We start from the raw sequence: 23,159 nt of genomic DNA on the forward strand, positions 1-23,159 counted from the left end.
AGGCACACGTTAGAGTTGGTTCCTGATGAATTAAAGACCATGCTAAGAACCAGGGTAGGGAAAGAGAGGACAGTCTTAATAATGCCTTATTATATTATGAAAGGGATGGGTAGAACATCCAGAAAAGGAAACAGTGATTACAAAGAGCCAACATGTCTTCAAAAACAGGCCACATCAGATGAACCTCATTTCCTCTTTTGACCTGGTTACTAAACTGGTAGATCAGGGGAATCAAAGCCATTCTTTGCAATGCTATTCATTAAGTCTAAAACAAGACTATATGTGAAGCTACTGAAGCATTTCACCAATTCATGATATTCTTTTGGATGTTGCTAGAAATTGGTGATGGTAGGTGATTTTGTGGTTAATTAAATGGCTGGACCCAAAGATTATTCATTGGGGGGGGGGTCACTGTCAATTTGGAAACTTTCTAGTGGAAAGATTTAATGATATGTGCTTGATCCTCTGTCATTTAATTTTTTTCAATGACTTATATAAAGGTATAAGTAACATCCTTATTAAATGTGCTTATGAAATGAAACTGGGGAAGATGGCCAAGGAGTTGCTTCTGGAAGAAGCAACTCCAACATGTTGGGTGCTACCCTGGACCCCAAAAGATCTTGTAAGCCTAGAATGTTGAAGAAAATCTGATAAGAGGAAATTTATTTTTTATTGGTTTAATTTTACTTTTTTTCAATGAACAAAAATTTATCTTTTCTCCTTCCCATGTCCCTCCCCACTCCCTTTTCAAAGTCTTTCTCTGCACTCCTGGTCATTAAGGCTAAGTAAGGCTTTGAAGAGATGGAGCACTCCAAAACACACCAGCCCTGTAGCATTGCCCAAACCCAATCAGCAGACATTTAAATGCAAAATCCAAAATGAAGTTAGAACCAGACCAAAACAGGAATCCTGGGGACACATTTCACAGAAGCTTTCTAAGATGCAGTAGGTCAGTGCAGCCCCATGCCTATGTTTTCATTAAAGCTCTTCAGCAAATCAGTCTTCAATCACATTATTTCATATTCACACCTGATCTCATGTTACACAGTAAATACACTGGAGGAAATCCACATCTTGCAAAGGTAATACTAAATTGACACTGATTTTGGTCAAAGGCACAAAATGTGTGTATACCCAATAAAGGACACCCATGCATTTGGCCAGATCTCCCTAAAGTGGGCAGATCTGTTCATATTTCTCTGTATCTTAGAAAATTTTACCTCATCCCAGCCTTTGCCTCCCAACAAACTAGGTGTAAAAGAGCTTCCCAAAGAACAACTTCTATACCCAGAGACCTTATGTCTTGTGCAAAGTGAAGAGTACATGGGTGGAATAGGGGAGGGTGACTCTCTCAGAAAGTAGGGGAAAGTATAGTTTTCATTATACTTTCAATATACAAAATTCCATCATGGCCAAGGCATTCTGGGATCTCTAAGACTCCTTCAGTGTGCCCAAGGTACAACAAAGGATCATAGATTTGCAAATGAAAGGCACCTTTGAGGTAATTTAATTCAAACCTTGCATTTTATATTTGAGAAAACTGAGACCTAGAGAGGTTACATTAATTGTTCTGGGTTAATGAATCAATCAAGAAGCACTTATTAAGCAATTACAATTTTCCAGGCACTATGCTATGCATGAGGAATACAAATACAACACCCCCTCTGGCCTCACTCCCCCAATTCACATGGGCACTGTCAGGTTGAGTCCTCAGAGGGGCACTCCAAGGGTAACCCTCCGAGTAACCTTATGGGTAATATGACAGCACATGAGCCTCCACTGTTGTGCTTCCTCTTAATAATAAGCCAGTAGACTTATCTCTGTGGCAAAGACATTTAATGAAATATTCCAACAAGATCAGTAGTTATAAAATGTTCACCTCCAAATCTGGGACACAATCTTCCATAAATATATGCAGAGTCCAGGGAGGTGGTAGTAGAATAAGAAAGTACAACATGAGGCACACATGTAAGGAACATAGGTGGCCAAGGAAACTCATCCCTCTGGAACTCAAGGCCTTCATTGTCCCTTCCTTTCTCCTAAGGGTCCTCTTGAAGCTTGCTTTGGGTATGATATCAAGGATGAATGAGTCCTTCTACTGCTAAGCTGGGCTGGTTTCTCTTCTGGATGAGGAGATAATAAAATTGCATTACACAGTATCTATCTCGATGAGTCAATCCATTGCTAGGATGGGTCAAGCAGATCATCTGGCTGCTGAGAAGACTCTTCTCTGGGCTTAGCTGTTGATGGCCTAGATCAGGCAGGTCACTTGACTCATGGATAACTAATGGTAGACTGGGCTGGACAGTCCACTTTGCCATTTGGACTGCTAGGTAGATCACTTGGCTGTTGGGCTCATCTAAAGAGTGGCAGCTCAGCTGGACGGGTCAATCTACTATATTCGTTTTGCCCATCATACCATGATCAACTGAAGTCTTTCACGTCTCTCAGTCACTGGATTGGCTGGTTAACTGGTTACTCGGGGATGATGTTCCTAGAAAACGGTGCAAAAATAAAACAAGTGAATGTTGACAGATTAAACCTATGGGAAATAGGAGGCTAGGTTCCCACTACCACCAAAAACTGTAATCTTTTACTAGAGATTGCTGAAACTATACCTTTCTGCATACAATTCTTTATAATAAAACATTAATTCTGTTAATATGTATTTTTTGGGGGCCAGGGGGTGAAGCAATTGGGGTTAAGTGACTTGCCCAGAGTCACACAGCTAGTGAGGGTTATGTGTCTGAGGTCAGATTTGAACTCACATCCTCCTGACTATGGGGCCAGTGCTCTATCCATGCGCCACCTAGCTGCCCCAATATGTATTTTTTCCTAACCATGAAATAACCCATTAAGTGCAGTACACAAAATAAAGTTGGCATAATTTGTTTTCTTTCCAGTAATTCCCTAGAATTCTGTGAGCTGTTGTGTTGACATTTCGATAAAATAAATTAATTTCAGACAATACTCACTTTTCATAATACATTAAATCTACAGTACATAAGTACTGTACAACAAATAAAATTCTTAAAACTAAAACATTTTTTAATCTGAATCTTATCTTCCTCTGTGTCAGATGGCAGTGTGACAGTGCTATACAATATACTCTACTGCTGTAAACCTCTACCTTGGTGGCCTTCTGAAAAGCAATGGAGAGGTTGCTGGGACTTGAATCGCTGGCTGCCGTCAGAAGACACCAAGACAGGGGAGGTTTCCACATCACCTCAGATGCTCTGTCTTTCACAGTTGGTGGGTGTTTGCCTTGGTCTCCTGACCTATAAAATGAGATGGAGAAGGAAATGGCAAACTACTCCAGTATCTTTGCCAACAAAATCCTAAATGGGGTCACGAAGAATCAGACATGACTTTGATATCTGAACAACAAAGTGACTTCTACTGTACATTTTCTCTAGTGTAAGGAAGATCCCTGGACAAGAGAACTGACTCTGAACCAGTAATAATTGCCAAACAGAAGAGGCTAGACCTCTCCTAGCTCTTGCCTGTAAGGAACACACCTCAGAGCTAAGACTCTGAGGGAGTCAAAGAAGAGAGCCTTCTGCTCATCCTAGGCTAAGGTTTATTGCTCTGTCTAAAACAACAACAACAGGATAGCACTAAAGAGAGCACACAATCTCAACATTTGTGCATTTAACTTTCATGACTTCAAGAATTCTGGTGATTTTATTAGTAACCTCATTTTCACTTTCTTGTTGGCAGTCACACACATTCTTGGCTATGTGCAATAGAGAAAAAATCAAGAGGCGTGATACATGCAAGTTTATGCAGTGACTGCTGTCCTAACAAGGCTTCATTGGTGTTGTTCATTTTACCATCGTAGAGTAAAGAACTCCCCATTAATTCAATGCATATTTTCATTGTTTGCCTTTTAAACTCAAATTTTGTGTTACAATTGTGCCCCCAAACCATCGTCTAAGTCCTTTTGGTTCTAAGCCGAAGGAAGCATGCAAAGTCAGTGATGTAGCTTAGTGAGAAAATAAAAGTGTTAGATAAAGTTAATGCAGAATGTCTGCAGGCATCAGCAGGTGCTATTGCATGGAGACCTGTAAGGATTTCACATAGAGCACAAAGCAGACTTCATTATGATCTCCAAGTATGTTTATTTTATTAGCTTTTTATTGGCATTTCCCTCTTGCTCATCAATGAATGAGTGATGGTAGCTTTGTCCACAAAAACAAAACTGAGTTTAGAAAGGGACCTTCCCTGTAGCTATCACTATAAATATGCTGCTATGTAGGGTGAGAAATCAAGAAATTCTTGCCAATAGGGCCACAAAAGACTAAAGCTTTGGTGAAACAATTCCTTGGATTTCATTTGTTCCAGTGATACCCATGGTCAAGTGTTCTTTGATTTACTATTTCTTGGATCCCAAATCAAAGGTGACCTGTCTATCCCACCTCCTCCTTTACCTCTCACACTAGTAATTACAGTGGTACATACAATGGTACTTCTGTGGGAGATAAGAGAGACAAGAAGTGTGGTAATGTAGGAAAAAATCAACTTTCATAGTTTGGAAGAGAACAGTTAGACAAATATTTCCTCAGTGATGGATTTAGCTAAATTTCCACAATATCAGGAGAATCCAATTTTCAAATCCAAAATGCTATGGAGAGATGAATGATAAGCATGAATAGGCCACCATGTATTGCTGACAATGATTTTCTCATAAGAAGTGGCATAAAAGATAACATGGAGAACATGGGAGATAAGCCTGTCGTACAGTAAGAATGAGAGACAAAAAAATGGATGGTGCGTTAAGGATAAATGCCTCTAACCTGTTAGCGGATTAGAATAGTGCCTGGGACATAAACATAACCTCTTTTAAAATTATCTATCATCTATCTATCTATCTATCTATCTATCTATCTATCTATCTATCTATCTATCTATCTACCTATCTATCTATCTATCTGTCTGTCTGTCTGTCTGTCTGTCTGTCTGTCTGTCTGTCTGTCTGTCTATCTAATCCATCTACCCGTTGGTCTGTCTGTCCATTGGTCTCTCTCCTGGGTACACCTCTCTGTGAAACTTTTATGAAAAGACAGAAGAGATTCACAAGGGCTGGAGAAACCACAGTCATAAGACTGTACATTAGAGTTATTTATCCTTCATTTTCAAAAAGGACAGGTGATATCTTATCTAGTTGTTGTTGTTGGCCCGTCATTCTCAAAGAGGACCATGGCATCAGGAAGATGATGCCATGATTTGAAAGTGAATTGGATTTAAATGGGGGAGACTGTGTAAGGTCACCAGCCTCACTTTCTCCTCTGGAACCATCTGGGTCCAGTGACAAGATATAGATGAGGACAACTGGAGATGCCTCCCTTTGTCTTGTGTGTGAATTGGATTTAAGTGAGGCAGAGTTTCACAAAGTCATCAACCTCACTTTCTTCCAGAATCATTGAAGCCCAGTTACAAGACAAAAGTCAAGAGGACTGGTGATGCTCCAGGATTCAGTGAATGACCTTGGCATCTTTGATATCTGACCAGGCTCTAATGCTCCACAGCATTTGCTTCAGCCACCTTCACAGCTATTGGAACAAATTTTTCTCATCCACCCATTCTGCCAGGGGAAGTCTTCACCTGCTTGGGATAGACCTCACCCTAACTCATGAACAGGTTTGAGGCCTATCCATTTACTTTCAACCTGTTTAGCCTATCTGCTAATCCCCATCAATGTGATCGCTCATACCAGTGAAATTACAGAGCTATCAAAATATCAAAGCCGTGCATTTAATAACCTTATGCAAATTCCACAAGCTACTTTAAAAGTCAACAAGCCAATAAGCATTTATTAAGCACTTACTATGTGCCAGACATGCTGGGAATACAAACACAAGCAGAAAGAAAGATAGCCCCTGCCTTCAAGGAGCTTACATTCTAATAGGGAAATACAACACATAAATGAGAGCTGAAAAGCAGTGACAGATGGGCATATGAAGATAACCAGCATGAGAGCATAATAGAGAAAGTCTATTAGGGAGAGTTAGGAATGCAGCATTTCTACTCGAGGAGATAAATTATGCACACTCAAAATGGCTAAAACCCATTAATTATCAGATAATACATCACTAAACCAGTCTACTGTGGAGAAAGACAATTTTGACCAGGCCAATTCTGGAATACTATGTTTAGTTCTTTGAACAATGACAAGCTGGGTTATGTAAAAGATGAGCATGACCAGGCTGTTGAGGGGTTGTGAAACTATACCATCTGGAAAAAGCCAAAGGAACTACAATATTTATCCCAAAAAAGTAAAAACTTAGGAAGACTATGACAGCTGGCCAGAAACATGTAGAAGGCTGTCATGCAGAATAGTGTAGAATCGTAGATTGAGAGCTCAAAAGGAGGTTGGGGCAACTGAGGACAAGGGAAGTAAGCTGACATGCCCAAGGTCACATAGTGTCAACACTTCTGATTGGAACCAGGATAGTTATTCATATAATAATAACAACACCGTAAACAACTTTGAAAGACTTAGGAACTCCGATCAACACAGTGACTAAACATGATGCCAGAAGAATGATGACGGAGCATGCTATTGACCTCCTGACAAAGAGGTGAAGTACTCAAGGTGCAGATTGATACATAAATATACACACATACATACACTGATTATATATTACATTGATATATAAATATACACACATACACCCATTGATTACATATTACATTGATATAGAAATATATATATGTTGATATATAGATATATTCATTGATATATAAATATATACATTGACATATGAATACATATATACATTGATAGATGTATGTATACAAACATATATGCATATATACTATACATAGCAAATGATTTCTTACAGTGGGCATTTATTATATGTGTGCATATATGTATGTATCATAATACAGACAGAGGTGTATTGTACATATAGGTTTAATATATGTATAATATAGATATATATTGTACACTCATAATACATATATACACTTACATATGTAATACGTATACACACATCTATCTATATTGAACATGGCCAATGTAGAAAATTGTTTTACACACACGTTATATATACACACCTACATATATATGTACAATACGTATAGACACACATATACATATAGTTGGTTGGTCATCGTCCTTTGTTCCCAAAGAGGATCAAAATGATATTGCTATGCTAGAGTCCAGTTTCAGTGTGTCCGACCGTGGCTGATCAGACCAACGTGAGCTTGGAATGTTCTACCACTGATTGGGCACAAATAGTCCATGTGAACATTTGGGGTGGATTCCCTAAATCTGTGCATCTTGTGTTTCTTTACAGTTATTTCAATTCTGCTTTGCTCATAGAGCACAGCACCTTCTCTGATGTGGGCACACCATGCTGGGCCGTCCTGTTCCAGTGTCTCCCATGTCACACAATCAATTCCAAAGTTCTTAAGAGAGACCTTGAGAGTGTCCTTGTATCGCTTCTTCTGACTGCCACGTGAACACTTGCCCTGTGTGAGTTCCTCATAAAATAATCTTTTAAGCAGGTATGTGTTTTGCATTTGAACAATGTGGCCAGCCCATCAGAGTTGCGCTCTCTGCAGGAGAATTTGAATGCTTGGCAATTCAGTTCAAGAAAGGACCTCAGTGTCTGATATCTTATCTTGCCAGGTGATCTTTAGAATCTTCCTAAGACAATTCAGATGGAAGCAATTTAGTGTCCTGTCATGGTGCTGTCATACTGTCCAGGTTTCACAGGCATACAACAATCAGTACAATGGCTCTGTAGACCTTCAGTTTGGTAGTCAGTCTAATACCTCTCTTCTCCCACACTTTCCTTTGAAGCCTCCCAAACACTGAGCTAGCTCTGGCAATGCATGCATCAACCCCATTATCAGTATGTACATTCCTGGTAAGTACACTACCAACGTAAGTGAACTACAGAATTCAGAACTCCATTTGTTGCAACCAATGGTTCCACGTACAGATGATGTGGTGGTGGCTGATGGAACCCCTGAGTTTTCTTGGTGATCGATCTGTGCTTTGTTGCATCTCAGCTTCAGAGGTTGTATTGAATGCAAAATCATCTGCAAACAGAAAATCATGCACCAACACTCCCTCTACTTTGGTCTTGGCTTGTAGCCTATATGACATGGCCAATATAGGAAACTGTTTTGTTTTGTTATGCATATTTGTTACAGAGGCTTTCTTTTTTCTTTTTTTTCTTCAATTGGGGATATATCCCCCTTCAGTGAAATCAGGGACTTTTTCTTGGTTGATCTGATATCTACTGAGTAGATAGATAACTCATTTCCAGTGGAAAAGTTCATTCACTCATTGTGTTTTCTAGCATGTTCTAATCTGTATGAATTCTCTAATTTCAATTTACTAGCTGCTCAGATAAATGAGTTCACTTATTATTCACTGTTTTGATGGTCTTTTGTGTAACTAGCATTTGGTGAGGAGTCATGTTTTTAGATATAAGCTTGGGGCACCCCTTCCTTCCTTAAGGGATAGAAACCAGAAAATCGCTTTGAATTTAAGGAAAAAATTATTTCTCCTTAACTATCTACATTTTAAGGAGGAGACAGATACAGTTATAGTCTAGTACCTCCTCTCATTAGAACAGAGTTCCAGACTCACATCCACTCCTTCTACCCTCTAGGCAGGAGCAAAATCTTCTTTAAATTGGTCTGGTCAAGATGTCTGTCAAAGCTGTCCCCTTGAACTTTATTTAGAAAAACCCATGTGGAAATAATCTGTGTTGGCAATGCCATATCCTATATGTTTCTTTTCTTTTCTTTTCTTTTCTTTTCTTTTCTTTTCTTTTCTTTTCTTTTCTTTTCTTTTCTTTTCTTTTCTTTTCTTTTCTTTCCTTTTCTTTTCTTTTCTTTTTTTTTTTTGTAGGCAGTTGGGGTTAAGTGACTTGCCCAGGGTCACACAGCTAGTAAGTGTCAAGTGTTTGGTCTGAGGCCCCGGATCTGAATTCAGGTGCTCTGACTTCAGGGCCAGTACTCTATCCACTGTGCCACCTAGCTGCCCCATATATCCTATACTTTTCAAGAGTGTTGCAATAAGAGATAGCCAAGTATCTCCTGAAATGATGTTTCTTGTTGCCTTTGGAAGCACAATAAAAACATCTGTCTTCCCTTTAAAAGGAGAACATGTGAGCCACATTCCTTATACCTTCTAGTTTCATTTTCTGGTAAGAATGTCAACATTGATATGATTACATAAATTCCTAATACACTGCATCACCTTCATCACTGGATGCTAAAGGAGGTCACTGTCAAGGATCTCCCATTTATAGTACTAATGACTAAGTTAATATTTCTAGACAGTATAAAATAGTGGGATTCTCAACATCCTATGCCCCCTTTTCTACCACTTTCCCACTATCACTGCAGGAGTAGAGGGGAAAGGGGGAACACACAGGCCTGAAGATCATCTGGAATTTTTATTTCTTTCCTGGCTAAAGAATTCATTAAGAAGTAACCAGCCCTTGGACAGTAGGGACAGTCTGTCAGTGGACCTATATTCAAAGCTTTCCGGCATGGGGGAACCTTGCTGGCATACCTGCACTGAGATATCAGAACAGCACTTCTGGGAAGTAAAAGAAAACAAAAATCCAAAATAAAACCTGAATCAAAGCCCATGGTTTAAATACAAATATTCTTTTTCAAAAAGAGAGTTGGGTGTGGGATTGGATGGAGTAAGTACTAAATAGCATCACACAAAAATAAAATTGACCTGTACCTTAATAGAGAGGAAATGACTAGTTCCCAATAAGGGAGACATTTCTGAATCAGTTGTCTGTGTACAGTCAGAGTATTGAACGTTATCTTCTCATAAAACAGCAAGAAGCAGTGTAGAGGAAAACAAGTTTACAGAAAGCTTGGCAAGAGACTCATCTAAGCAAAGTTATCCTGAGGGCATTTAAAGATGAAATCAGATGGAGAGCAGCAAACAAATTGGAAATAGAGAAGTTCTGTAAGATTCTTATAAGAAAATCTTTTCACCATCAGTGACAGTGGACTACATTTACACTCTAACATCCCAGGCCTTGATGTTCAGTATGAAGAAGTAGAAATGGCATTAAAAAGAAAAAAAAAAGATGGGGAAGGCAGATAGATTGGACCCAGTTTAAACAAAGAAGCTCCATGCTGGAGATCACGCAATCTTGAAGGCTATGAGATATCAGTTGTCAAGGCATCTGTAAGATGGGAGGATGCCAAAGGGGTGATCGATCACAGACTTTATTATTACCAGCAATAGATAAACAAGAGAATATCAATAACTACCAACCCATATGACTATTTCCCCTTCTCTACAATATTGTTGTGAGAATAATCCATACATGCACTGAGGGCACCCTTGATGAAGATTTGACAAGGAAACAGGCAGGTTTGGAATGATACAGCCATATAATTGTCCCAAAGTGAGGAGAATAAAATATCTCATTATATTTGTTTGTTTGTTGACTAGCAAAAATGTGTTTTCTCCTAGGTCAAGTCAACAGGCATTTATTAAGCACTTTCTATATGCCAGACACTGTGCTAAGTGTTAACAAAAGAATGACTTTCTTCTACAAGATGTTTCTCACGCATCTGTGGAAATCACAAGAGGTTCCTTGAAAGATATAATAACAGATAACTGTTCAATCGACTTTTGGTGTTTAGTATCAAGTGAAATATAGGGAGATATATGTTCATCAAGAGTGCTTGATAGGACCTCTAGGACATTTCTAATATGTTACACCAGGATCCAAACAAAAGAGAGATTCCCTATAGTTAATACGGTCCTTCAGATATTCCTGGATGACTGTGCCAACCAAGCCCCAGAACACAACAGAGCTTCCCTAATGAGCTATATAAACATTTAAATGCGTTTGGCCTAACTATCCACATAGGAAAATCGAAGTGGATAAAGATTATCTATCTTCCAGACAATGAAAAACAACCTCTAAAAATGTCTCAGCAACACATGCATCTTAGAGCAAATGAACAATGAAAACTGTTGGGGGAAATCTCTTGGGATGGATTCATGGGAGAAGATGGACAAGAGTCCCCCCAACAAGGTGAGAAATTGTAGATAGGTTGTGCTCTGTACTACTGGATGGAATGACCACATTGATGAGATCATGAATCAGTAATTTAAACCAATTCTACAAGTTCATAGGACTATAAGACCATAGGCCTAGTGCTGGAAGGGGCCTCAGGGATCACTGAGTGCAACCCTCTAATATTACAGATGAGGAAACTGAGGTCCAGGGAGCTAAAGTGAGCTGCCCAAAATTGCATATGAGAGTTGTAACTTTAAGGAATAGAAGAGATTGTGAACAAAGGCAAAGAGCCTGTAAAGTATAGGGCATTTTGTAGTTCAGTTTACCCAGAGGTTAGTGTGTGCAGCAAGCAAAATGAGGGTGAAAAGATAGGGGTTTGAATGCTTGGCAAAGCATTGAAGGTGATTTTTTGAGTAGAGTGACATGACCAGATCTATGTATGAGGAAGGTTAATCTGGCATCCGCAGGGGAGATGGGTTGAAGCAGTGGAGAAAATGGAAGCAGTGAGACTTGTTGATATACTTCTGTCACTATGTACAATGAGTTTCAGACTGCTTTGGGCAAGAGAGGCAGGGATATGGAAATCATTCAATATTTATCTAGTATTTTACTGAACAATTTCCATGTTCCTGATTCCATTAGCAGACTAACCTTTATGTTTTTTTGCTGCCAGATGCTATATTGGGTTTCTTTCTTTGTGTGTGTGTGTGTGTGTGTGTGTGTGTGTGTGTGTGGCGTGTATGTGTGCACGCACACACATGTGTGTGTTTGTGCATGTGCACATGTATTTAAGTGACACAAGGCTAATGTGCCTTCTACAAAGCGAATGATGTGTGAAAACTATGCAAGGCTATAATCATTTATCTTTTAAATGATGGGAATTTGAAACACTAGATGGTGATTGTATATACACAGCCAAAGCATAGCATGTTAATGCAATTATAGTAAATCTGGATAAGTCAGACCTCAGAGCCCTGCTGTTGAGGGCAAGAGGCCTCAGGGGCTGGAATTCCTAGTCTACCTCCCTTCAGCGATCAGACTGTCTACCTCAACTCTGTACCTCACTTTTCCTGTAGAGACAGAGACCCTACCTTAGGTCACAGATTTACCTTTCTCAAATACAGAAATAGCTATTTCAATTAGTAGTAAGGCTTAGAAACCGCTAGAATACATTGCCTTGTCCTCATTAAATGAGGATGGATTTTTTTTTTAATCTCCATGTTTTTGGGTCTGGAAGGCCTGGGTTCTAGTCCCAGCTCAGTTGCTAATTAGGCTTGTGATCTTGGTCAAGGTGGCAGTTGTACCAGATACTGGAAGATGCTTTCTAAGATTTCTCTTAGCTCAAAAATCCTGAGGCTTTCTCATTTAGCTGCACTAAAAACATTTGGGCCTTTTGCCCAAGGAAGAAATGCTGGTAATTCTACTGAACCATGAGCTACTTGAAAGCAAAGACTATCTGCCTTTCTTTGACTCCCCAGTGATTAGCATAGTATCTGATACACAGTAGATGCTTAATGAATGCTTATTGATCGACTGAGTTTTCAACTGCCAAACACCCAACACAGGATTTGCTCTTCAGATCAAACGGCATTTGCTTAAAGGGTTTAACAAATCATAGATGGAAGGGCAAATATCCTGTGCCTTTGTTTCAATGTTTAGAGTAAACGGGGCTTATTTATAATCACATTAATTTGCTATTTTTTAATGTGCTATCAGTGTCACAGGATTTAGAGCTAGAAGGGACTTTAGTGATTATGTAAGTCCAATCCTCTCATTTTAGAAAGTCATAGATAATTCTTAGGGAGTTGTCTTAGTACAAGTGATGAAGTGACTTGCCCAGGGCCACGAAGCCAGGAAATTTCACAGGTGGTATTTATGCTCAGTTGTTTCTAATGCCAGGCCCAGTAGTTTCTTCACTATATCAGATTGCCTCATCTTACCCACAGGGAAACGGGGGCCCAGAGAAGTGGCCTCACTCAAGGTCACTGGACTAGTCTGTGGCAGAGCTTCATGTCTCATCAAGTTCCTAATAAATGAAGAAGAGTATGTTGAGACCATTAGCCACAGATGCTAATTTAGTAACACTATGTGGTAGAAATGGCCTAGTGGATAGAGGGCCGACCTTGAAGACAGAGAGATCTGGGTTCAAGTTCTGCCTCTGAAACCACATGTGTGATCACAGTCAAGCCATGTGGTGTTCTAAGCCACTCTCTAAAACCAAAAATTATCGATGAGTTGCCAATTTATGTTGGTGGTAGGATTCTCCATACTGGAAATTATCTTCTTCTGTCTCCTCTAATCTTCCTATCACTTCTCAGAGTGACAACTATACAGTCTCAATAAGATGGCAAGTTTTTTAAAACATCCATGGGGGAAAAAAGAAAGTTACATGATAACATTACTATATATTTAAAAGAAATAGCAAGTTGTATATAATAGATCTGCAATTTCATGTACAGTCATCTTTTTTTCTATTCTACTATGTTATGGAAATGCTTGTTTAATTTCTTAAGTTCAGAATAAAGTAAATTTAATTTAAAAAAACCACACATGAACACATAGTGTTATTATTTCATTGGCTAAATACATGAAGAAGAAAAGGAAGATTTTTTTAAAGGATATGTGTATGTATGTATATGTATGTATATAGATACATATTTAAGATTTGCAGAGCACTTTACCAATATTATCTCATTTTATCCATATAATGACTGTGGGAGGTAGGTGCTGTTATTATCTCCATTTTATAGATGAAGAAACTGAGGCAGACAGAGGTTAAATGACTTGCCCAAATTCACACAGCTAATAAGTATCTGAGGCAGGATTGGAACTCAAGTCTTTCTGATTCCAGGTCCACTATGCTACTTGGCTTCTATACACCATTGAGGCAGAGTTAGACTTACTTAAGAAGAAAACTTGAATTGATAATCAAGTGCCAAATGAACCCAGTTACTCAATGTATTCCTAAGTTTTTTTTTCATTTATTTATTCATTCATTATTCAATTAATCAGCAAGCATTTATTAAACACCTACTATATACTATATTCTGGGAATACAAAAAAAAAAAGAAATAATTCCGGCCTTCAAGGAGTTGTCATTCTGTGGGGAAGATGTGTGTGTGTGTGTGTGTGTGTGTGTGTGTGTGTGTTTAATGAATAAACACATATAAATAAACACAATTTCATTCATTCATTGAACCTTATTTAAGCACACACTCTGCTCCTAGCATGAGACTGGGCATTTTAGGGGATTAAAAAAAAAAGCAAGAGACAACATGTTCTATGAGATCAAGTCTCTCATGATCTTCTCCCCTGGAGAGAAGAGACGTGCACGCGTGGAATAGCTTGGGAACAATTGCTCAGGAACAAATAAACAGGTGCCAGGTAATTCAGTACAGATTGCACACGCGGGTGCTGAGGTTTACGGCTAGAGGGTGCCGCCAGAGTAGGATGTGGTGAGCCAGGGTCGAAGAGGGTAAGCCTGGGGTCTAGTCTTGAACGAAGAAGAGGTATGTATTCAAGAAAGGAAGGAAAAGGGTCTACTGAGGAGGACAGGATTGGGGTGGAGAATGGTATGAATTTTCTTTTATTTCTCTATGATCTCAGAAGTGAACTTGTAAGAGGAACAGGGGATTATTTCCTGCTTCTGAGGATTGGCACAGGGAAATTTCCCAACCCTCTTTGAGGTGGTCACCCAGCCCTGAACTTAAGCCCCCAAAGTCTAATTTAGGAGCGTTAGGCATTTTAACAGAGGAATCACATTGCCTGAGAGCAGCTGGATAAAAGCATCACACACCCATTGGGATTCAGATTCAGACAGCAGTGAAAGTCCTGTAATCTCCTGACTCAGGCCCTGGAAACTGGTTCACCAATGACTCAGTGAGCTGTATATTTCCAACATGTCATTCTGGGTTTCATCACTTGGTGCATTTGGTTCAGCCAGCCATATGGCTGTTTCCGAAGAATTATTTTGTAGCTTGATTGTCTGGGAAGTGTGAGAGCTCTTGTGATTCCATGTGCCACTGTCTCCCTTTTGCTAAAGAGAGGGTCTATAGAGCATACCTCACCCCCTCTCACCACTTAGGAAACACTGAAGAGGTTTGAGGATGATTTTTCTGAACTCTCACCAGTTATCTCGGGGAAACTTTTGAAGGGGTTAGTAAAGCATAGCAGTGTAAGAATATAGGACTATTAGATTTAGAAATGGAAGATCTGCTAGTAATCATTCTACTCTAGCTCTTTATTATAGATTGTAAGCTTCCTGAAGGCAGGAACTCTTTCATTTTTGTCTTTGTATCTCCAGCACTTAGAATGGTGCCTAGCACAAACTAGGCACTTAATAAATACTTGTTGAATTGAACTAACATGTATCTTTCACAGATGATGAAACTGAGCTCTTATGATGCAGGTAAATGGAATAGGTCAAATGAGCCCAAGATAATGCCCATGTAATGACCTAGAGATCATCTAATCAAGTGGACCTCAAACTTTTTGGTCTCAGGACCTCTTTACACTCTGAAAATTATTAAAGACTCTTTAATGAGAGCTTTTAACCTAGTGCCTAGCACACAATAAGTGCTTAATAAATGCTTATTGGTGGACTCTTCCCAAAGAGCTTTGATTTAGGTAGGTTATGTCTAGGTGTGAGCTACAGCCAGCTCTAAACTGGCTTAAGAGCTGATTGTAAAATTTTCAGAGTGAGCATTAACACCTAACAAATCCCCAATCATTACACATCCTTTGTTTTACAGATGGAGAAACTGAGGCCAGAAAAATCAAAGCAGTTCAGATGGGATCACAGAAGTAGTAAATGACAGAGCCAGCTTTTGAACTAAGGTTTTCTGATTCTGGAGCCTATTCTTTGGAAGCTTGACTAATTTTCTAGTTCTTTATTTGACTAATTTTCTAGTTCTTTATTCCTTTAAAACCTAAAAAAGAAAAAAAATAATAAACAACAAACATACTTTCCACCTCACCCCTGATCTCCACCCAGGGAGGGATACTATTTACCTGGAAATTCCACTAAAGGAAGGTCAGGGCTAAAGCTCTAGCTCTCATCCAAGAAACAGGGACTTGGTTCAGAGTGAGGGCAGTTTTATTTGTTCTGCGCAGAAATTTCAGCATCAGCTCTCAGGAAATACTTGCTGACTGCCCAGAGTTGTAAGCCCTGGTATACCAGGCACTTGAAACTCTCATTCATTTTAGCCAGGAGGTGTTTGCCGCTGACCCTTCCCACTGATAATCCTGCAGTGAGCGGTGGAGTCAACTAGAGCAGAATCACTCTGTCCTTCTTCAATTAATGTACTCTAGGTATCACAGCGTAACCCGCTCCAAGGAGATACACTGAGGGCTGCTTAACATCGTTAGAAAGAGTCATACCAGGTGGAACTATATGACACCATCCCTCTGACCAGGTCAGAGCTTGGAGAGCCCATTAACACTCTATCCTCACTTGGATGGTATTGGATGCCCAAATTGTAATTCACCTCAGAATCCCATTAAGAGGAATGGTATATTTCCAGCTGGCTGTGATATCCTTATAATACCTTTCAAGGAACGGGTGATATTGGCTTGAATATGTAGCATGCAGCAAACAATCAAACATTTGTTAAGTGACTGCTATGTGCCCGGCACTGTTCTAAGCACTGGGAATACAAAGAGAGGCAAAAGATTGTCAAGAAGCTCATGATCTAATAGTATGTAAAAGACTATATAAGCTTCAATAAGGGAGTTGATTTTTCAGTTTATAATCTTTTTGTTTGTTTGTTTGAACACAATTTGTCCCCAGAGAATAGATAATGACACTTAACTCCATTCTCACAGCAGAGAGGTAGGGAACTACTACCACAAAATGTTATGTATGTTAACAGATGCAGTAAGAGCATGAGATATTTTTACTTACAAGGAGGGTTCACTTGGGATTTAGCATTTTTTCCTCTAGACATGACTGTAACTTAAAAACAAAAGGTGTCAATAAACTTTTTTTTATAAAGAAAATTGTGATCTGACTTTTAAAAAAAAATCTCATGGAAGGGGAAAAGAATGTTATGATTACAGTGACCTTGTTATTGGTGATACATTATAGGATATACTATCTTTCACTTCTAAACCTAGCAGCTAATCCTGGATGAGAATACAGTATGTTCCCCAAGGAAGTAGCAAAGGCCAGCGATAATAACCAGGTTGTCTCTCATAGGCTAGGACCTCTGTACAAAACGCAAAGCAAATACAGTCATCCATCACAGTTGTAATAGCAATGCAGGAAACCATTAAAAACAGCCTTGAAATATTTTTCTAAGGGCTAGGGCTAGTGGCCTACGGATAGTTTGGGGAGGAGGAGGGCCAGCAGATTAAATGGCAGACTGCTATGGTGCTTACATCTGACCCCTCCTGACTGTGGCCCAAAGCAGCCAGAATTTAAACAGAAGATGGTTCTAATGAGCAAAGCTGCCTTTTCAAGTCCTGCCGTCTTCCCTACCCTTCCCCCCTAACCCCCAAAGGACTTCTGTATCACAGTGCTTCTTACCAAGAGCTCTCATAACACCCCTCCCCCACTGGTATGTGACCCAGAGCAACTGCACCCACTTATCCGAAAATAAAGCCAGCCCTGACATCCAATCGGTCTTTACATTCCTGCAGTGACTTTCTTTACAATTAAATCCCACTTAATATATGATAAAATTGTCATGTTTTCCTCCCCGTGGGTCCCCTTACATATTTCACTCTCATTTTGAGAAGCCTTTTTTAAATGCTTATCTTACATAATTTCCCCCTCTCTCCTTTTTCTTTATCTACTTAGGAACAGCAAACACATTGAAAACAGGCTTTTCTAAATTGAATGTACCTTGTCATTTTCAAGGTACAGAACAAATAGACACTGACTTGGGGAAAGGGAGAACTTGTCAGCACTCGATCATTTTTCTTCCTTTAATGCCTTTTTTTCTTTTTGTGAGGCAACTAGGGTTAAGTGACTTCTCCAAGGTCATGCAGCAAGTAAGTGTTAGGTGTCTGAGGTTGAATTTGAACTCAGGTCCTCCTGATTCCAGGGCTGGTGCTCTATCTACTGTACCACCTAGCTACCCCCCTTTAATACTTTAACAAAGCAAAACACTGCTGTCCTTTTTCACTATCACTTCCTCTCTCACAGAGTCCTTCCTCTTAACAAAAAGTTAAAACCAACCAACACTGACGTGTCAGATACCTTATTTCACACCTCTGGTTCAGAGCTTCTCTTCCAAGACAAGAAAGGCATGTTTCCTCCTCAGTCCTCTGGGGTCAAGATTGGTGATTTTGTTGATCTGAGTTCATGTGGGCATAAGGAGGAAGGGAGCAAATAAACGTTTATTAAGTCCCTACTATGTGCTAGGCACTTTACTAAGCATTTTACAAATATTATCTCATTTGATAATTTGTACTTTAGTGTTGTTTTCCTTGACCTGATTGTGGTCTTTGTGAATATTATTTTCTTGGTACTGCTAATTTTATTTTGTCTCAGTTCATACCAATCTTCCCAAGTTTCCCTGAAATCTTCATATTTATCATTATCATTTATCATTATTACAATAATGCTACATTATATTCATATGCCCCAATTTTTTTAATCTATAACCTCAGGCATTGAGTACTTGCTTATTTCCAGTTTCTTGCTACTACAAACAATACTGCTATAAATATTTTTGCATATGTGGAAACTTTCCCTCTTGGTCTTTTATCTTCTTGGGAAAAATGACTACTATTGGTATCACTGAGTCAAAGGGCATGACTAGTTTAATTGCTTTTCTCACATAACTTCAAATTGTTTTCCAAAATGGTCAGACCAATTCAAAGCTTCATCAATAGCCTCTTAGTATGTCTGTCCTTGCACAACCTCTCCAGCACTTTTTATTGATTATTTCCATGTTTTATAATCTTTGCCAATTTGGAGGGCATAAGGTGAAACTTCAGAGTTGTTTCAATTTTAATTGCTTTTATTAGTGATGTGGAACTTTTTTAAAAAATAGAATTGCTGGCTATGTACTTTTTTTTCTGAAAAAAATGTTTATATCTTTTGACCTTTTGGGGAATAGCTCTTGGTGTTTTCTATCAATTCCTAATATGCCATGCACATCATATATATTTGAAGTGAATAATGTTTTCCTGAACTGACAATTTTTCTTATTCTAGTTACACTGATTTTGTTGATGGAAAAAGTTTCCAGTTTCCTATTGTCAAAATTGTTTATTTTCTCTTGTGAATTTTGCCCCAGGCCATAGATCTGAAAGGTACTTTTCTTTTCTCATTCTCCTCTGGTTCTATGTTTTTTTTTTATGATAATAGCTTTTTTTACATTACGGTCACCTCTATTTAAACCTTATTTTGCTCCAAAATTTTGCTGTCCTCTAAATTTAATTTTTGCCAACACTTTCCTGTCTTCCCTTAATTCTCAGGTAGGAGTTCTTTCTCCAGTGGTTTGAGTTCGTGGACTTACTGGAAGCTGGGTTACTACTGTATCCTATAGCTTTGCAGTCTTGCTTTTCTAATCTATTCCATTGTTCTGATTTTCTGGGTTGTTTTTGTTTTTAACCACTACCATATAATTTTGATGATTGTTGCTTTATTATATAGTTTGAAATCCAGTAATGGTAGGCTTTCTTAATTTATGTATATTTTTATTTCCCTTGAGAAGGTTGTTTTCATTCTGTCAAGTTACATAAAGTCTAATTAGGTGGCACAATGGATAGAGACTGGAATCAAGAAGACCTGTGTTCAAATCCATTCCCAAGTACCTACTAGCTGTGTGATTCTGGGCACTTAACCTCTGTTTGCCTCAGTTTCCTCAACTATAAGATGACGGGTAATAATAGTACCTCCCTCCCAGGGCTGGCTAAGGATCAATGAGTTAATATTTGTAAAGCACTTAGCACTATGCTTGACACATAGTAGGTGTTTAGAGAATACTTATTCCCTTCCCCCAGGTAATTTGATTGGTATAACATTAAGTTTATAAATTAATTTAGGTAGTATCATAATTTTTATCATAGCCCAACCATGAAAAATTAATATCTCACCAATTCTTTGTCTTCCTTTGTTTCTGTAAGGAATGTTTTGTAATTTAATGTTCCAAAATGATCCATTTCTCACCTTGTGTTTTAGTGAAAAATCAGAGAGAATGTGAGCAAGTAAGATCATTTCAATTTTATGGATGGACAAGATGAGAATGAGATCAAAGAACCTACTGGAGGGCTGAATGTCCCATAACTTTATTTTTGCTGGTGAGAAGGAAGAAAAACCACTTGGTAGAGATGCTCTCTTGGATATATTGTGTCCGGTGGGTGGTCCTGTATTGGAAGCCCACACCCTCCTCTCAAGTAGCTTACAACATGCTACTAACAGTACAGTACTTTCTACTACATTCTGAGCCAAATAGATTTTTGTGGACTGGCCTTGTGGGGGACAAACTACCATTTATTACATTGTTCCTATAGGAAAATCACTGGCTGCATAAGAAGCAAACCCAATACCATAAGGCATGTGTCCCCTTTCCAGGCATGGTTGTGACTACCTGGTGTGTAGTAAGGAGGTAACAAAACATGAGGGACACTTCTCAGTCTATGGGGATAAGGGAAGCCCATTTCCACACATGGCGTAACTACAGCTATTTGACATTCATTATTTGGGTGTTTGTAAATCAGCACATACTTATTTTATAAGATAACAAAATCCTTAGGTGTGAAGAAAGATTTTCTCATTCATTTTCTTAAGGTGAGAACCCTGGTCCAAATGAAGGCCAAAAGGAATTCGGAATTCCTGAGTCTCTGTGGAAATGCTAGAATTCTCTGTTGTCATGATTGCTTCTCAGGAAAGGGGAGGTGAAAGACTGTCATCAGTGGGAGTTTGTTTTATGAAGTATTCCAGGAAACATTGATGTAGGCTCTTAGGAAACTCAAGTTTGAGCGATGGCAGGTGGTGTTATTTTGGAGAAGAAATTAGGCATTAATAAGGATGGCTACACTATAAACCAGATGTGCACATCTTATCCTCGATGTTGAAAAGGAACTGGAAGAATGCCAGCACAATGCATGTGCACATCTTGGGATCTCTAAGAAACACAGAACTGTATCCCAAGAGGCCCATTAAGGGAGGGTAGAGTTTGTAAGCCATCAAGCTCTTAACAAGAAGTGAAAAAACTTGTGCAAACTTCAACTATCCACCTCCCTGTAGCTCCTTTCTGACAACAGGATTGGAGAGCAAATGTTCCAGCACAAGATGGAGTTTAACATGAGTGATGTAAAAAAAAAAAGTTTCCCCAGAAAGGCATTAAAACCATCAGCTGGAATGAGCATTATTAAACTTAGTACCTGCATAGCTGGAGTTAGGCTATGGGGGAGGGGGTGGGAAAGGTCCTAGAAAGAGGGTCTTTCGGAGAGGAGGAGAAGTTGACAAATAACACTTTGAGGCTTGCAAAATACCTTATTTAATTATCTCATTTAGTCCTCACGACAAACTTGAGATGTAGATACTATCATTATCACCCATTTTATGGATGAGGAAACTGAGTCTGAAAGAAGTTAAGTGACTTGCTCATGGCCTCACAGCTAGTAAGTATTTGAGGCAGGGTTTGTACCAGCTCTTCTGGATTCCAAGTCCAGCAAGCCACACCAAATGGACAACTCCCATCTATAACAGTCTCAGCATAAGAAATCAGAAGCCAGGAACTTTGCAGCTCTAATGGATGAATAAATAAAATAATGTTATTAAATACATCACCTGCTCTATCAGTAAAGAATCATTTGTTTTAAGAATCTCCTTCATTTTGAGGAAAAGATTAAGAACTTTATTTTTTAAAGTGTTTTATTGATTACTTTTGTCTTTAAATCACATTCACTGCTAGAGTTAAAAAAAAAAATCTCCTCTTCCAGAATAAACCCTCCCTAGTGACAAAGAAAAACAATTAAGCAAAACAGCCAGTTTTATTCCTTTTCAACATCAAGGATAAGATGCATACACCTGGTTTACAGTATAGCCATGTTCATTAATGCCTTATTAATGACCAAATCAGATAATTTCTATATCTGACAACATATACAACATTCTTTCCAGTAGTCCCCCTGTCTCTCTGCTCTGAGAAGGGAGATATACCTCCTTTCATTTACCTTCTTTCATTATCTGTTAAATGAGACCTTCAATGGCTTTTCAATTATTCATAATCCAGCTTCTTTGTAGTAACTTTCCATTTACATTATTGTAGTCATCAGATATATTGTCTTCTTGGTTCTGTTTATTTCACTATATATCAATGGCAGTTGATAAAGAGTCAGCTGAGGAGCCCAGTAGATAAAATGCTAGTCCTGGAGTCAGTAAGACCTGCCTGAGCTCTGACACTTACTAGCTGGTGACCTTGGGCAAGTCACTTAACTTTTACTTGCCTCAGTTTCCTCATATATAAAATGGGGATAAGAATAGTACCTACTTACCATGATTGGCATGAGGATAAAATGAGTTAATATTTATAAAGCACTTTGCAAACCTTAAAGTACTATACAAATGCTAATTATCGTTATCAGTTCCAACACATTTCCCCATATTTCTCCAAATTCTACATTTGTCTTATTATATAGTAACATTCCATTATGTTCATATATTCCAATTTTTCAAAGACATTCCCTCATTGATGGGCATACACTTTATTTCCAGCCCTTTGTTACCACAAATAGTACTTTTATCAATCTTTTGGTACGTGTTGGGCCTTTGTTTCTCTCTTTAGCTTCTTTTGGAGTATATGCCCAATGGTGGTATTGCTTGGCCAAAGGATATAGATAATTAAATAATGTTTTCCTGCATAATTATAAACTGACACTGAGAACAGTTGGACCCACTCACAGTCTATTGGTGTGCCTACCTTCCCACAGCTCCTCCAACATTGACTATTCCCAGGTTTTGTTATATTTGTCGATTTACAGACTGAGATGAAACTTCAGGGTTGTTTGGATTTGTATTTCTCTTACTATTAGTCATTTGGAGCACGTTTTCATGTGCTCACTTAGAGTTTGCAATCCTTTTGAAAACAGTCTGTTCATAGCATTTGATGACTTAGTTATTGGGGTTATAGAGACTGGAGTTGGGCTTTCATCGATACTGGTGAGGAATATCTGC

General features: G+C 38.7%; 1 long non-coding RNA gene across 1 annotated transcript in view; it reads right to left on the reverse strand.

Annotated features, from left to right (window-relative positions):
- Nucleotides 1-739: 739 nt before the first annotated feature.
- The window catches only part of LOC110195934 (uncharacterized), a 46,447-nt gene continuing 24,027 nt past the window's right edge, over nucleotides 740-23,159 (reverse strand). The window contains exons 3-4 of the long non-coding RNA XR_013485744.1: nucleotides 3,131-3,278; nucleotides 740-2,494 (exon numbers count right to left, since the gene is read on the reverse strand). This is a non-coding gene — a long non-coding RNA (uncharacterized LOC110195934). The remainder of the gene's footprint in view (nucleotides 2,495-3,130; nucleotides 3,279-23,159) is intronic.

Source organism: Phascolarctos cinereus, unplaced genomic scaffold, assembly GCF_003287225.1.
Source record: "Phascolarctos cinereus isolate Bilbo 61053 unplaced genomic scaffold, phaCin_HiC Scaffold_4;HRSCAF=312, whole genome shotgun sequence".
NCBI lineage: Eukaryota > Metazoa > Chordata > Mammalia > Diprotodontia > Phascolarctidae > Phascolarctos > Phascolarctos cinereus.